At 33.2% G+C, this 13,283-nt stretch overlaps 2 long non-coding RNA genes across 2 annotated transcripts; one reads left to right on the forward strand and one right to left on the reverse strand.

Annotated features, from left to right (window-relative positions):
* Positions 1 to 4,957: 4,957 nt before the first annotated feature.
* LOC117120999 lies at positions 4,958 to 7,615 on the reverse strand. Its single transcript, XR_004447458.1, has 3 exons — positions 6,869 to 7,615; positions 5,999 to 6,141; positions 4,958 to 5,152 (listed from the first exon to the last, which is right to left on the reverse strand). It is a non-coding gene; the product is annotated as an uncharacterized LOC117120999 (long non-coding RNA).
* A 3,670-nt stretch (positions 7,616 to 11,285) lies between these two features.
* Positions 11,286 to 13,274, forward strand: LOC117120997. The gene is made up of 3 exons (XR_004447457.1): positions 11,286 to 11,495; positions 11,933 to 12,045; positions 12,595 to 13,274. It is a non-coding gene; the product is annotated as an uncharacterized LOC117120997 (long non-coding RNA).
* Positions 13,275 to 13,283: the final 9 nt, after the last annotated feature.

The following is a 13,283-nucleotide window of genomic DNA, read 5'->3' on the forward strand; positions in this document are numbered from 1 at the left end:
ATTGTTTAAAAACTATTAATGTAGGCCTATGCAACACCAGGATGCTTGTGCTCTATATTCCTGTCAACAACACATATCATCCAATCAAATTTCAAATTCAATGTCAAGTGATCTATACAGACCAATTACAGGCCAGAATAGCCAAATAAGACGCCATATGCAATTTCGTGACGGTAATTCTCATTATACACGGGTATATTAATCGCAAAATATCATTATAATAAATCAAAATCTTTAAAAATATTCTATTATATAATACTAAGCAATGATTATATTGGACATATTCATCAGTAATACAGACTTTATGTGTAAATTTAATAACAATTATGCCGTTTGAATCATCCTCCAATGTACACATCTTTCGATCAGCGGACATTTTTATGCATCGGACTCGAGAGTCGTAAGATTTGAGAAAATCAAAACATTGTTGAGTAGCATCAGATCTAATTCATACTTGGCATAGATATTAAATATATAATTCTTAAAATTACAGGATGGTTTTTAAAATTTATAGAGCTTACAAAATATGTGTAAATGATGCTTTATTTCAAAGAAAAAGTTCCGTACACTAACTCCGTGACCGATCAATGAAAAAAATATTTTTAAATAGTGCAAGTAAACTTTGACCTGTTTACTTTGTAAATAAGTTCAAAGGTTAGCGAATGCAACCAATAAACGATTTAAAGATCTTGGAACATGGTATTTTCTGTAGAGGGTGCTCTCGACTCGGTTTCAGACGCGAATCTTCGTTAGTTTCCGGTAGCCGCTTTGTGAAAACGTCAGAAGAGGAACGAAGTTTCTTAGCGCGAATCACAATTGTTGTTTGTACATGGTAGAGTGAAGCTTGTATGGAAAAAGAACAATAAAATGCCGAAACGATGTTGTTGTTATGGGATGCAGCAATGTAATCAAAGACGGCATAAGCTTGCACGTATTTCCTAAAGACCCAGTTGCTTTTAGAAAGTGGGAAAAATTTGTACAGGTAAAGAGAAGTCACTGGAAAGGTAGCCCGTACTCATGTATAATTATGTTCCGACCATTTTACAACTGAACAATTTATATAGGGAATCCGGTAAAAATCGGGCTTGGATTTAGAAATAGGTAGGCCTATATGTCTATCAATTTGCTATTGTTTGTATATAATTTTATTCTTCATATTGAAATTATACTGATACTGATACTGGCCTATCCTGTATCGCTCATCGACCTTACCTGCTGCCTGTCAGATCAGCCGGGCTAAGCCTAGCCCACACTATCGGCTTGCATCTACTACTACTAGGCTAGGCCTAGTCTAGACGTACTGTACGTTGAGTGCTTTTGTGTGGTGACAAGTTCAAGAATAGAGTGCAACGAAAGTGGTGATGAGTAAGCTACAAACATATTATAGCATTACTGTAAAACCAGTTTAGGTCTGTTGTGAATTCTTGACGTACTGTACACAAACCATGTATTTGTTAGTACACAAAACATGTGTTTGTTAATGTAATGTGTACTGTATAAAACAATTCTACATTTTTCCTTTTTAAATGTGTTTTTGTTTGTACTTTTTTGTTACAGCTGTTCTGACAATGAACCAGATTTCGAACTTGCAAACCAGGAGGCAAAATATGTTGTGTTCCAGTCTATGCTGATGGCACTATTCGCCCTCTGCCAAGTTTGTGGTAGGAAAGGTGCAAAAGCGGCAACTACTTTTATAGGGACTCTAATTATTGTTAACCAATCTTGTAGTGTTTGCGGATGAACTTTCCGGTGGTTAAGCCAGCCATAGCTCTATCCCTGCTGGAAATTTGCTGCTTAGTGCTGCAATACTGTAGTTCATGATTTACATGTGGTAATGGGTCAGACAGCAAGTCCACATTATTGAAAAATTAATCCCAGAACACAATATGTTGTTGATGCACCGCCTCATCTGTGTTCAAGCTTTGAGCGTCCTGAGAAAGAGGCGTCTGTTGCAAACCATTTTACCAGATTCCCAAATGTGGACAGCAATACCAACTAGTTTTTTTTTACTGACATGCTATAACAGCCCATGTAGCAAGCAAAGTCCTAATGTATGGCAACAGAAATCCAAAGATAAACTAGTAGATTTGATCAACATTCACCTTGCCAGGTTTCATCCATTTTTCAATGCAATATACATTTTATTGGTAATACTTGCATATATTTTATAGATTTATATGTAATTATATTGTTCATCTGTATTTTTACTCAACTACCTCAAATACTGTTTTTATTTAGTTTTATATAACCTCCAAAACAACCTTTTATATACAGTAGTTTATTTGTATAGTACACTGTATAATTTATTATAATTATCACAATGTGTAGCTTCTGTGCAGTCCAATCACAGTAGTTCATGATTTACATGTGGTAATGAGTCATACAGCGAGTCCACATTATTGAAAAATTAATCCCAGAACACAATATGCACCTTGCCAGTTTTCGTCCGTCTTTCATTGCAATATATACATTTTGTTGATAATACTTGTATATCTGTATTGCGAAGTTTTAAATATTATATGTAGTTGATGATTGTGTACTACACTTCTTTTTTTTTTATATCAGATCCTCCTTGCATTTCTCAGATGTAGATGTAAACAATTTTAGATTAATTTACTCTACAGTTACTTTATACAGTCATTTGGTATAGTTATCAGTATCTATAATCTTTTTTTTAATTTTTTTTCTATAAAATAATTTTAATGTATTGTGATTTGTAGCATACACATATATTACACTATTAATTTGTCTTTCATTGCAGCCAAACCACTTATTGTCAATGTAAATTTTATTGGCAATAGGCGTATATGTATCCGTCCAATATATACATATATCTGTGAATAAAATCTCATTCTTTATTTCCCGGTTCTCATTTGCAGTTGTTAGTACTGTATCCTATATTAAAAGCTATTATGCAGTTAATTTGTATATATTTGTTGTGATGTACTTTTATGTTCAAACATTACGTCAGTCATAATTCAAAAGTCGATTACAAATTCAGCAAACAATGTATTTGAAATCAAGCTCATGAGAACTTCCAGCATGTCAACCCAAAATAATAGTACTGCACAATGATTACAAGGTTATATGTTTTATTAGCTACAGTATTTTATTTTGTGCTGTATAATGAACAAATAACATGAGTCATCGCCAGCAGCAGCGAGTCAGCAGCAGCGAGATGTCACTGCAGCAAAACAATATTGTACACGGTACCAACGCTGTTCTAATATAGACAATGGGTCGTGTCTCATATTATTTGTTATATTTTTATTATTCATTATTTTCACTTGACTCGCATAAATAATTTTGTTCAAAGAACATTTTATGCAGTTTTACTTCGCAGCACTTCACTTGCAATTTGCAATTTCTAGTAATATTATTATTACTGACCAATTCAATGACTGGGTTCGAAGTTGAATCTCCTGGATTTCTTTCCACAACCATTTGTTGATCACGCCCGGTATTTGCATTCTCACCACCTTCTGAGTCGGAGCATTCTGGCTCATACATGTACAGTTTAATTTCATCAAAATTCTCCCTTTCATGTCGGTCATTTTGATTTGCAATGCTTCTTGCCTCGTTCTCTTCTGTTTCACATTTCACAATCAATGTTTCTTCGTCAAATTCATCGGATGACGAGCTCTCCAAATCATATACAATACGTGTCTAGACATTCTTCGTTTTAACCATAGATCGCGTGTATGTATAGCCCATACAGATATAATAAGAATACTAGAGCGCTCACCCCAATGTATTCGATGTTCGAAATACGCAGAACTGTGTGTGTGTACCATCCAAGATGGCTGCCATAGATTTAGCCAATCAAATTTCGCTAAGCACCATCGTTTGCAATTGCGCCCTCAATTTATTCAGAAAGTTCAGTACAGTTAGTTACCCGTATGTTGAAACTCGAGCGTTGCGATGTTTGGGTGTAATGTACACGATTTTAATTTTCATTCCTTGGTACTTTATTTTTCAATAAGATGCTCCACTTGGCCTCATTTTGGCTACAATAGTTTAATAATTTGTTATTACCATTACTCATTATCATTAATGAAATAATAGTCAGTCAGAGGGCTTATTGATGTAATAATATGTATACTAAGCCTGAAGGTGGCGCTTTACTACGACGGCCATCTTGGATGGTACACATACCCAAGTGGGCACAACTTGGTTGAAATAACATTGAATCTACGTTTAATTTTTGTTGTATATGAAAGTTTGCATCAACGTAAATCTCAACGTTGATTCAACGTAAAATGTCTAAGGTTCATTCAACGCTAATTTTTCAACGTTGGAACAACGTCAAATGACCAATGTTGAATTAACATTGAATTTTAGTTGTATATGAAAGTTTTCATCAACGTAAATTTCAACGTTGATTCAACGTCAAATGCCTAAAATTGTTTCAACGTCAATGTTTAACGTTAAAACAACGTCAAATGATCAATGTTGAAACAGCGTTGAGTTTTAGTTGAATATGAAAGTTTTCATCAACGTAAATTTCAACGTTGATTCAACGTCAAATGCCTAAAATTGTTTCAACGTCAATGTTTAACGTTAAAACAACGTCAAATGATCAATGTTGAATCAGCGTTGAGTTTTAGTTGAATATGAAAGTTTTCATCAACGTAAATTTCAACGTTGATTCAACTTAAAATGTCTAAAGCTGTTTCAACATCAATTATCTAACATTATAATAACGTCAAACGATCAATGTTGAATCAACGTTGAATTTTGGCTGTAAATGAAAGTTTGCATCAACGTAAATTTCAACGTCGATTCAATGTAGTATGTTCAATGTTAATTCAATATAAAATGTTCAATGTTGAGTCAATGTCAATGTTTAATCCTTTAAACTTACAAAATACACTGAGTTCAAAATATACTTGACCATTTTTCTTTAATTGAAACTTGCAAAAAACATAAAATATTATGCATTGTACTATACTACAGGCATGTATAAATCAGAGTTTTTGTAATATAACAACAGCTACTATTGCACGTCCACTTAGCTTAATTAAGAATCTTTCGCGTTACAGGTTTCGGTTTAAATCAGTAACTTTCTTGGTGATAAATTATTTGAAGCTCTACTCCTTAGCCAAGTCTTTTCTTGTCCGACCAGAGGTATTGAAGCAAGGTATCCAAGAACCTTTGTGAAAGATAAAAACAAAACAAAAATATTTGTAAAAAAGGAGACTGAAATATTATTTTAAAGTTAATTGTATGGTAAATTTTAAAAATGTAAATACTTGAATATCATGTAGATAGTTGAAACAACTGTTCTTCCCATAGCAATCTACATTGATATACTGCAAGCATTACCAATAATGATGCAAATACTGAAAAATATTCACTATGAACTACAGTATTGCAAACATGGACAGTTAGACATTTCTATACAGAGAGTGGCACTTAACCTAAAACACATATTCATTCAGTTTTATTACTTTTGATATGCAAAATATTAAATTGAATGTTGTGTAATAGAGTACAGTAATTGCCTAGGTCAATAATGGGCTTAAACTAAAACAATTTAATATTTTGCTATATAATTAGGATCAACACCAAACAACATGTATGGATGGAGAACAAAAGTAAGTTTGAAAAAAACTTAAAGGCACATCTTTTAATAATAGAATGTGTTTTTTTACATTTAAATACATTTTTCTTTAAGGGCAACTCAGACAGCATCATACTATGAAGTTAGGTGCCATTTATTGTTGAAGAATATTAAGCATTTTAAGATAATATTTACAATTTGACTGTCCCCAATTAATTTAAACTCAATAATCGCCTTTGTACGACTATAATAGTCGTAAAACGACGATTAAGTCAAATGCTGTTTACTGTTTGTATAACTTCTTAGGTACCCAAGACTTTAATCAAGAAACAAATAGTTATTACTGTGACACAGTAGGGTAGTCACTTATTGCTGTGGGATAGTGGTATTAGCAAATGTGCAGTATATTCTTGCAAAATTTAACAATAAAAATACCTTTACTGCTTCATCATGGCTGCTCTTCCATCAGTTTTGTACCAAGAGGCAAAATAAATACACATTCAATAGTGGGTTTTTTTCCAGTGTCTACCACAAACAATATTGCAACCAACATGGCTTTCTGTCAATGGATTGAAAACCTGAAAGAAATACCATATTATTTAGAGTTAGGCCTACTGTATGCACACAACTAAATTAGCCCATATCTATTTTTATATTTCTATTATTCATTACGCTAACCATAGCCTCAAATGTTATTATCAAAAGATATAGGCCTATTGTTAATTTTTCTCTTTATTGAAAGAAAATATAAAAATTTACATTATTAAACATCTTCAAAAAAAAAAAAAAAATGGTTACTGATGACATGACAGTGATGTGTCTATTATACCACTGGCAGTACAGTATGTAGGCCCATGATATGAGATGAATTATTAAACACACATAATAGGCCTAGCTGTTTTATTTATTTTTGCGCTTTGTCCATGCAACCACATTTTAACATTATATTTAATTTAATATAGACCTATTATAGCATTCAACACAGGACGTGGCCATGTTGCAAAGAAAGGTCTAGGCCTAGGCGATTAAAAATTACCGCTAATAATTTAAACTTAGCCCACACATCCAACTTGCAGTGTAGCCCAAACAAGTAAAATTATCCCAAGTATGCCTTTACACTACCCTACAACAGTACTCTAGTCTAGGCCTAGTCTCTTCTACTAGCTAGGGCCAGAGGACTGGCTGGCGTATCTTAGCTAGAAAAAAAGATAACCACATAATAATAAAGCAAGCCTATACAGTTACGATATTGCAGGCTAGTTTAGATACACCCTCTAATATAGTATACAAATATAAAGTACCTACCATTTATTTGATAATGCTGAAATTCTTTAGTATGTAAACTGTGTATGAAAACAGCTTTACAGCAACTGATGATACTTCAAAAAATGAGCATTTGTTTCTGATTGGTCTGTACCTAATGACCTAATCCGATTAGCCCATTACTTGCCACACTTTCAAGGACAGAGAACCAATGTAATTACCATAATGATTAAAGATCATATATGCTCTCATAATAGGCCTATGAGTTTTTTTATACACCACCATGGAGTTAAACTTTAATAGATCTTGTACAATTATTTCTATGAAATTTCATATCAAGTTGAGGTTGAGTTAAAGAAATTTAAACTTGGTTGAAAAAAATAACATTCTAAATGTTGATTATACGTTAAAATACAAACTACATTTTAATTTGACATTGAAAAGATGTTGAAATTTATGTTATTACTGTGATTTTCATATCTCAACCAGTTTTCAACGTTTTTATTGTTGAAATAATGTTGAGTAAATAATGGGTAGGCCTACTTTGTAGAAACACATAACACATTTTCAATGTTGATTCTACATTGAAATAAAAACTATATTTAAAGTTAACGTTGGAAAAATATTGAATAAATATAGGCCTATTGCAATTGTTATGTTAAAATCGCAACCTGATTTCAAAGTTAATTCATTGTTGAAATAAAATTTGGTAAAATCTTAAACTCCGGGTTGAAAACACAACTTATTTTAAATGTTGCTTATACGTTAAAATAAAAACTATATTTTAACTTGACATTGAAAAGAGGTTGAAGTAATGTTGTTACTGAAATTTTAATATCTCAACCAGAATTCAACATTTATTTATTTTTGAAACAACGGTGAGTAAATAATGGGTGGGTTTAACGTTGAGAAAACGTTAAATAAACAATAGGTCTTTGGTTGAAAAACATAACACATTTTTAACGTTGATTCTACATTGAAATGCAATTTTACTTTGACGTTGAAAAGATTTTGGACTTATATAGTTACTGTAAATTTAGCCTATCTCATCATATTTCCAACGTTTATTTAACGTTAAATAATGTGGAATAAACAAGGTTTTAACTGAAAAAACATACGGTAACATTGAACGCTAATTATACATTAAAATACAAACTATATTTTAACATTACATTGAAAAGATGTTAAACTAATGTTGTTACTGTAATTTTAATATCCAAACCAGTTTTAAATGTTATTGTTGAAATAACTTTGAGTTAAATTAATGGACGTTGATTCTACATTGAAATAACAATTATATTTAGACTTAACATTGTTATGTTAAAATTTCAACCAGATTTCAAAGTGAATTCAGTGTTGAATTAAAGTTGAGTAAAAACAATATTTTAACTTGACACTGAAAAACATTTAACTTATGTTGATACTGTAACTTTAAAATCTCAACATATTTGCAATGTTTATTTAACCTTAAAAAAATGTTCAATAAACAATAGGATTGTGGTTGAAAAACATATCACTTTTTCAACATTGATTCCACATTAAAATACAAACTATAATTTAACTTGATGTTGTAAAAATGTTGAACTTACGTTGTTACTATAACATTAAAATCTCAACATATTTTTAACGTAGAAAAAACTTTGAATAAACTATGGTTTTTGGCAGAAAAACATAACATAGTTTAAACATTGATTACATGTTAAAATACAATCTATATTCTAACCATTAAAAAGATGTTGAACTAATGTTGTTAATGTAATTTCAATATCTAAACCATTTTTCAACATTTATTTATTATTGAAATAACGTTAAGTATGTAATGGATACATTTTTAAAAATACACAACACATTTTCAATGTTGATTCTACATTGAAATAAAAATTATGTTTAGAGTTAATGTTGGAAAAATGTTAAATAAACATTGTAATTGTTATGTTACGTTGATTCTACATTGAAATGCAAACTATATATTAACATGACGTTTAAATGATGTTGAATACATGTTTGTACTGTAATTGTTAAATTATCAACCAAATTTTAACATTAATTCAACGTTGAATTAATGTTAAATTATCAACCGAGACTTGGGTTAAATACACAACATATTTCCAACGTTGATTCAATGTTGAGTATATGTTGTGAACATGATTTCAACGTTTCAACTACATTTCAACATTGCTTCAACGTTGAATTAACGTTTTGTGCCCGCTGGGACATAACTCTGCATTGCTGCGCCATCTTGTCAGCACTCTAGTTGTTTAGTAGCTCTATGGTATAGCCAAAGATACTAGAAATACCGCATTCCCCTCATGACGTCATCACACACAGCAATGTATTTTCTGCTTTTATTACCGATTTCGGGAAGCGACTCGGGAGATACAAAATCCGTTACAAAAATACCCTCAAAAGTCAGTAAAATGGCTATGAAATTGATTTGTCCGTGTACTGATGAGATTATCACATTCGGCTAAATTAAAGGCTAACATATGAACTAAAATTGTATATTTGAATACCATGTTCCAAGATCTTTAATACGATTTTTTCTAATCTGGATCCAAGATGCAAAACCAAACAATCAGCATCGGCGTCGCGACAACGATAACAGTCCGTGACGTCACTCTTCTAGTTACACCCTTCCTTTTTAAATTTCACCTACCTACTCAAGAAAAGCTATCAAAATGAGATAATCTCCCGGCATTTTACTATCTCAATACGATTACAATAATAAGGTTCGAACTAGTTTGGCATAAATTAAAGGTTGTGTAATTATGGTAAAATACTCACCTTTTTTCGACCTATGATTCGACACACCTTACCACTCGTACGATAAAAACAGGAATGGCGTCGTTTCAGTAACGAATCCCGCGTTTTTGAACTTAAAACTTGAAACGAGAACACGCGGCGCTGATTGGTCAATATAGCAAACGAATACAATGTATAGGCTTAGGAAACACTATTTGAGAAAACCAATATTTCGACCTATCCTTAAGTAATTATCAAGGTACATCAATTATTTATCAAGTACATTTATTATAGTACTGACACACACACGTGGCACCTCGCAATGTTCTTGACGGCCTGAAGTCAACATGGGCCCAACGGCAGTATAGTCATCCTTTCAGACGTTTACCGACGTCGGGCCAACAACGAACGTCGCATCAACGGCGTACTGTGATGTTGACACAAAATAATCATTGCTAACTTTTACCACCCTTTACAGTCCTGCAGTAGTACACAGCCATCTTTCAAATGTTTACCGACGTCGGGCCAACAATGTACTGCGACGTTGCGACGTCTACAATAACCTCTAACCAACGTCAGCCCAACGGTGGTACCCAACGTCCATTTCAAAGGTTTCCCGACGTCAGGCCAACAAAGTACTGTGACGTTGCGACAAGGTATATAGTCACATCTAATATTTACAACCTCTAAACAACGTCGGCCCAGCGGTATAGTAAGCAACCTCCATTTGAAACGTTTACCGACATCGGGCCAACAACGTACTGTGACGTTGCGACCACGTCTATAATCACATCTAATATTTACAACCTCTAACCAACGTCAGCCCAACGGTGGTACCCAACGTCTATTTCAAACGTTTACCGACGTCGGGCCAACAAAGTACTGTGACGTTGCGACAACGTCTTTAATTACATATCATATATACAACTTCTAACCAACGTTGGGCCAACGGTTGTAACCCATCTCCACTAACGTTACCGACGTCGAGCCAACAAAGTACTGTGACGTTGCGACAACGTCTGTTATCACATCCTAATATTTACCTGTAACCAACGTCAGGCCAACGGTTTTAACCAACCTCCATCTCAAACGTTTACCGACGTCGGGCCAACAACGTACTGTGACGTTGAGACAACGTCTGTAATCACATCCAATATTTACAACCTCTAGCCAACGTTGGGCCAACGGTAGTACCCAACCGTCTTTTTAGTAGTTTGCCGACGTCCGGCCAGTAACAAATCGTGACTTGTACCAAAGTCCGTAGTCAGACTGAATATTTACGACGGCTTACCAACGTTGGGACGACATCGGAAAATCGACAAATATATTCATACGTTGGGCCAACGTGAAATTCCAATGTTGGTTTGACGTTACCTCTCCGACCAAATTTTTCAACCAAACACCAACTTCGTACCAAATGTCAGATATCCGACCCTGACGCTTACCGACGCTTGCCAACGGTTACCAACGTTGGGTCAACGTCGCTTTGCTAGTTGGGTCGCGCCTTTCATTATTAATAAAGGAACATAAAATTTTTCATTAAAAATTTCTATTAATAATGAAGGTTTTGACTCAGAGGTAAATTTTTCAGTTATACAGCAGATGGGTAAGGATTCATTGGCAGTAATAAAAGTCGTTTTCTAATGCGTCAACATTTATGACTATTACTGTATTTGCTTTTTCCTTACAGGAGCATTTCTTCAGTGGTGGACAGAACGGCTATAATCAGGATAAGCTGAAGAACTTGAGCAGAACTCTGCCTTCCTCAAACCTTAAGAGGCCATGAATGCAAAAAGCTAAATCTGGACAGCCAAATTACACCAGGGATACTGCACTGAGGGGAATTTATCAAGAAGTGCCAAGGTTCAAGGACTGGTGTAAAGCCTTACATCCAACAATGATCTGCAGGATTGTGAGCCATCCTTAGGTATGTTTCTTGCATTCATTTGTCATTTATCCAGTAGTGTGCACATGAGTTGATAATTATTATAATCAGACATACGATATTATTACTCATGGCCAGAATTTTGCAATATAAAAATTAAATTAATGCATAAGCAAAGATGATTACAATACTTTATTCTTTTAAGTAGTCTTAATGACCGTAAAGTAAACGACCATTCATAAGGCCTCATACATAAAAACAAATAACCATCAGAAAATGATTACATTCACACATAATCTTAATTAATACATTTATACAGTAAATCTAGATTAGTATCTTAGTGGAAAAAGTGTGTAGACAATCAGGTTGTGTAGCAGTAGAATTATACACATGTTAGGTTGTCAGAAATACTGTTCGATTTTTGACTGCTTTTTTCCTAACTGTATTATTTATATTTTTATGTTTTTTGTTTTTCACAGACAAGAAATCAATGTATGCTTTCCATGTTCTCCTCAACTTGCTGCCGTCCGGTACAGGGAAACATAAATGTACATCAAGGGATTTGACAAAGTTGTTTATCGAATTCAAGCTGGTAAGTGTACTCAGTTTGTTTCCATTATTACATACATATATTCAAAATATGAAAACCAAATTATATTTAGAGGATTTGTATGTTTAGTTATGTATTTTCTTTGAATGAATGTGTGTATGTAAAGATGTGTCACATGTGTTGTCCGAATGTAACAGTCAGAGTTAAAACCTTTAATGTACCGAGATGATCATCTTTCATGTTTAAATGCCTTGGTCAAAAGGAAAAACATCTAATTTGTTATAATTAAATGGAAAGAAGTAATTAATATACACATGCCTATTGATTATAAAATTTAACAATAATAATATATACAGTAGGCCAACATATTTGTTTACCCTTCTCTGCTGCCCAGTGACAAATTGGAGCTTTTTTTTATTTTGTTTCTGGTAGAAATAGAATCATAAATCATATTTACTTTAAAAGAATAAAAAATTAATACACTATGATAAACCTTTTTTATGACCGGTCAACAACATTTACTACCTACTTTAATTTCAACTCAGATTTGTGTTTATTCTTTTTTTTTTCTTCTGGTCGGTACAAACCAAGGGAAGGATCCAGAGGCAGCCATTCCTGTTATGCTTGGGAACGATGGATGACCCCCGGCAATTTTTTGTTATTTTGAATACTGTTTGGACAACATCACATCTGCAGCTGATCGGCTTTTCAAGCTGCACTAAGTCCTTAACATACATTATGCGAAAGCCCTTAAATTTTTTTATATCTTTTTGGAAAGTACATGCATATAACATTAATTTGCCTGGAAGAAAGGTTCCAAATAAAGTGGCATATTAAACTAATTTCTAACCTGGCAGCACTCAAATTATAGGGATCAACAAATTATCTATCTCTGCATCTTTTTGATTTAGATTTTATTATAAAAATCCTAATTTAATTTTTTATTTGTATATCTAGGGATAGTACACCTGATGTTAGCATCATAATTGATGAAAAGCAGCCACATTATTATTATTATTTATTATTTTAAATTTCCATATAAGCCATAGCCTACTTGCACCTAATGCTAAAAAACATACAACCTGTCAACATAATGCAAGTTTGAGTATCTACTGTAGTTGCTGCAGAACAGATCCGCCAGAATTATAACTGAGACGAGGAAATTTGACCACATTACTCCAATTCTACAACAATTGCACTGGCTGCCTGTGTATTATAGGGTCGTTTTTAAGATCCTTTTAATCACGTATAAAACGCTAAACGGTGAAGGTCCAGAGTAT

Source organism: Anneissia japonica, unplaced genomic scaffold (assembly GCF_011630105.1).
Source record: "Anneissia japonica isolate Jap-2015-1 unplaced genomic scaffold, ASM1163010v1 scaffold1462_len73345_cov209, whole genome shotgun sequence".
Taxonomy (NCBI): domain Eukaryota; kingdom Metazoa; phylum Echinodermata; class Crinoidea; order Comatulida; family Comatulidae; genus Anneissia; species Anneissia japonica.